Source organism: Dreissena polymorpha, chromosome 2, assembly GCF_020536995.1.
Source record: "Dreissena polymorpha isolate Duluth1 chromosome 2, UMN_Dpol_1.0, whole genome shotgun sequence".
Lineage (NCBI taxonomy): Eukaryota > Metazoa > Mollusca > Bivalvia > Myida > Dreissenidae > Dreissena > Dreissena polymorpha.
The window spans coordinates 63,908,873-63,913,554 of NC_068356.1; the positions used below are offsets into that span (position 1 = coordinate 63,908,873).

At 37.6% G+C, this 4,682-nt stretch overlaps 1 protein-coding gene across 4 annotated transcripts in view; it reads left to right on the forward strand.

The window, feature by feature from the left end:
• Positions 1 to 412: 412 nt before the first annotated feature.
• Positions 413 to 4,682, forward strand: part of LOC127867332 (uncharacterized) — a 38,548-nt gene continuing 34,278 nt past the window's right edge. For 3 of the 4 annotated variants that reach the window (XM_052408413.1, XM_052408416.1, XM_052408417.1), the window contains exon 1: positions 566 to 697. The gene's annotated coding sequence lies outside the window, so the exon portion shown is untranslated. The other variant, XM_052408414.1, reaches the window with a different exon arrangement.

The window sequence follows — 4,682 nt, forward strand, 5'->3', positions numbered from 1 at the left end:
TCTATTGATCTGTATTCGCAATTCAACTTGGCAAAGTAGGTGATCATGTTTACACGTTTATGTTTTTATTATGAAAATAAGCAATGTTACAGGTAAGAAAAAGATCGACAAACATTACACTTCGTCTTTAAAATAAACCAACCAACGTCATAATAATGCGCGTGTTTCAACTATGAAAACAGGAGAAATTATTATTAACGACTGGCAGGGTAAGTTTGCTTGTTAGAAGGGTTTCATACACTGGTTTCTTTGTTTATTTAACATTAACTTCAAGGGTATCAACGATATCTCAGAGTGGAATCCCATACATGTGAGACCACTCAAGGCAATGTGCGGAAAACCAGCATCTCATTCATGGAAACCCACATTATGATGCTGCGTTTTCGGGATCATTTCATACATGTAAATGTGCTTTACTGTAATACTACTCCAACAAAGTGTACGGGAATCGAATCGTATATGTTTACATTTTCATTGATATCGGCTTCATTATATTATTGATTAGGCATATGCATCCAAGAATCTCAACCGGTATTGTTCAACAAAAGTATAACCTTTTTATTGGTTTTAAATTAGAACAGCTTTATGTTCGTTAATTCATGAGTTGTGTGTGTTTATTTTTTAGTTTAAAGTAAGGGATATAATTATTGTCAATGTGAATAAACTCTGAAAGAGTTTGAATGACCACTCCAATGCGGTAACTAAAACTTATATTTTTCTTTTTAATGCTTAATGGTATGTTGCACCCATGTAGTAAATTTGCATGAAATAAAAGGAAACTGAACACTTATTTATCTTTTGATACTATTTCAATTACCGAATATTAATTTATTAACGAGGGATACAATTGTTTTTATTACGAGATTGGTTAAATATATAACGCTGCTTATGTAAAAGATAATGATTCAAATGTAACAGAAGCTGCAACTGTTATAGGGGATGATTTCGTTTGTGATGATGATTGCAATATAAATAGTAATTAAAAAATATTCGATGTCGAATTTTTGTGTTGTTACAAATGGCAATGATTATAAAGTACGTTCATAATGCATGTAATGGGTATAATAATGGACCTTAAAAGTTCTGACTTATGTCATCATATAAACCATTATTAAAATGATGTTAGCGAATAGTATGAGTGGAAGGAGGTTTGAATATGTATACGACACAAAAAACAGCATGTTTAATATTGTTTCTCTGGCTGCTATAGTATGCATACCTTTATTTATGAAAGCCTCCTCACACATAGACGAATCCATATGACGAAGCCTGGCGAAAAGGGTAAATTTATGAATTCTAGCGAATTCTTGCCGAAATTGTTTGAAAAGTTGTTGCATTGTGTAATTTTATAACGAAAGGTGAACGAAGAGAAACTATTTGGTGCGAATGATTTAAGAAGTGTGACGAACAGTTACTGCAATTCTCTAGAAAGCGTTAGGTCGCGCAAATAATATTCGTTCGTTCGGTTAGCGATTAGGAGCTATTAAGAGCGTAAAGATACGAATGCAAGCGCAACCTTGCGCATACATGCGCATACCTCCGATTATTTCCGAAACGGTGTTTCTGCATCCGGGCGTTTTGATATAGACTATCTTTGTTCCGACTCGACAGTATTACTGTGACTACTGATTCTGTAAGTCAAAAGTATGCCGCCTATGGGAAGAGTTAAAGGAAGAGGATCTAGAGCGAGGAAGGCTGTTGCTGTAGAGCCACAGGAACTTTAGCAACCACATATGCAGTCTAATGAAAAGCCTGGTAATGCCGAAGAGAAAATACCAAGTATTCCATCCGTGTAAGTTATCATTACATTTCATTTTTAAGCTCACCGAAAGAAGACGATATACATGTAGTCGCTGATTTGTAAGTTTGTCTATCATTACACCTGTTCGCCATTCCGATTGTCACACACAAAGGTCATAATTCAATAATTTAGTTTTTTTCCCTTGTCATATTTTATACTGACAAGGAGCTGTAACGAGCTGTAACGAGAAACTTACCCTTATTAAAACTATTTTGTATCGTATGTATGCATGTTGATTAGGCATGAAGTCTTTTTCATTAAAGATTTTGCGTAAATTTCGTGTCTTACTATTACTATTACTTCCCTTTATAAGGCCAATACAAAAACAACAATATTCTTTTTTAATTTATTCCACTTATATGTTAAACTTTATTTCAATCTCTAATGTGAAACCATCCTGTCTTGCCATGGCACACATCCCGTTGGAGAGTTGACCCAGTGCTTCATAGTGTTTCTCACAATCTTTCCTTTTTTGGTTTCTGTGCTGTGGCCCCTGATATTGACATTCCTGGTATCCTCCAAGTTGCGATCTCTTCTCCATTCCCCAGGAACCAGATCGCCTCTTCTATCATCATTGTCAACCAGTGCATTCTGCATGGTGGGGTACCTGATCCTCATCAAGTTGTGGAGAATGCAGCATGTCTTTACAATCAGCCTAACTGTGGATGGGATGTGGTTCATCTTTGTGAGAAGTATCTGAAATTACAAATGACCAGTTTTTTATGTGTTAAAAGTTAACGTGAACATTTCTTTTATAAATGAACTTGTGTTTTAAACAGGGTATTGCAGTTAAGTTCCGCTATTAAAACCACTTCGAATATTTAAAAAAGTATGCGGTTTTTGACAATATTCAAGTCCCAAATGGTTAATTTATGAAGGAAAATGGTCCGATATTAAGACCACTTCGTTATTGAGACCACTATTTTGCCTGGTCTTAATAGCGGAACTTTACTGTACCTGGAATCGGTTGACTAAAATCCCAAATGCATTTTCTGATACTCTCATAGCCCTGGATAACCGGTAGTTCAGGATTCGTTCGTCTCTTGTCAGGACACTATGTCCATAAGGTTTCTGCATGTGTTCGCAAAGGCTGAAAGCGTCATCTCCAACCAAGAAATCGGGCATGTCGACGGTGTCATTTGGAAAGGGCTTTAGGTCTGGAAATCCAATGGAACCATCCTGCACCATCTCCAGGAGGAATTCTTATTCATTATAAATCTTGGCATCTCCACTTGAACCGTATCCTGAAAATACAAAAGGATAAGAAATTGTCAGCATTCAACAATTTATGTAATTACAAAATAATGTAGTTAAATGTATGTAGACTAATACTCACCACCCAGATCACACCATACGAACTTGTAGTCCGAGTCGACAATGGCCAGTAAGATGATGCTGAAGAATCCCTTATAATTATAATTTAAGGAACCAGAGCTGGCAGGCTTTCTGGTAGCTATCTGCTTTCCATCAATAGCAGCAACGCAATTTTGAAAACTCCAATTTTTCAGGAAACCATCAGCCAGTTTTCTCTATTCTTCAGGTGTGGAGGGGGCTGTCATAACCTCATCAACATATTCTTCACATATAGCATGACACACGTCTCTGACCACTACAGAGAGGGTATTCTCAGCGACCCGCCAGGAATACTGCATGTCTGAGTACTTGGCATCAGAAACCAGGTGACGAGGTGCGGCAGCTAATTTTAGCCCTGAATCCAAGGTCTCCCTGTACCGAGTGTGTTGCTGCATGAGGCGATAACGAACCCTTCCCAAAATTTCAATGTACATTTCAGTAGGCATGCGGAGGAATTTCTTAAATGTTCCAGGATCTTCTCTTCTAGGCTCAACCATGAGCTGATCATAGATGCCGAATTCGCGGCGTCTCCCGGGATGCAGCAATGGTCTTCTCCAGATATTACGTGCTCTGGCTCCTCTTCTCCACTTTAGTCGGCCTCTGAGAAACCGGTGTATGTTTGGTTGTTGCTGTACTACTTCTTGATTGGCCATAGCAGCAACATACTGCAGTTTCAGGCGTTGTATATCTTCAATTTTGACGAAGAAAAATGATACCTTTAACATTATATATATATGAAATATAGGCATATGTCTGCACAAACTACTAAAACAATTAGGAGCGCTATTATTCGGATGGATTCGCATAGATTCGCTTATCGTAGTTACCCTTCGAATTGATTCGTATACGAGCGTATACTGTTTGTTTTGTTAACGTTAGCTTATCGTTATAAATCGCTTAAATGCGTCGGATTCAATTTGCTACAATACGCAAATCCTCGCTAGCGTTCGCAAACGTTCGCAAGCTATCGCAAAGATTCGTTTTCGGATCGTCCACTTTCGCTCGATATGCAAATCAAGTTATCACGATATGCAAATTAGCTGAGAGCTGCGACCTCTAACGCCAGCTGACGAACGCTTTGCGAAGACTTTCCGATCGACTTACGTATTGAAACGAATTTTAACGAACGATAGACGAAACTTTTATTCGCGAACAATTTTTCAACATGTTTAAAATTTTCCGACGAACAGAACTAATCGCAACGGACGTAAAAGCTCACAAACGCATCCATACGAACACCACGAACGATGTGCAACGTACATATACTAATGAGAACGAGTTTTGCTGAAGTCTTATTCGCCAGTACACGCAAGGTGACATCGGGAGACTTTCGCCTATGTGTGAGGAGGCTTTGAGATTTATGTGATCGACGTTATTAGATTAAGCAACACATATAAGCCGCCATTATAAGAATTCTGTATATTTAGAGTTACAATGGGGATATATAACTGTGTCAATATCTTATTTACAATACAAATATTTGGGAGACAAAACATAATACGCCATGAATAAAACAGTTATGTTATTT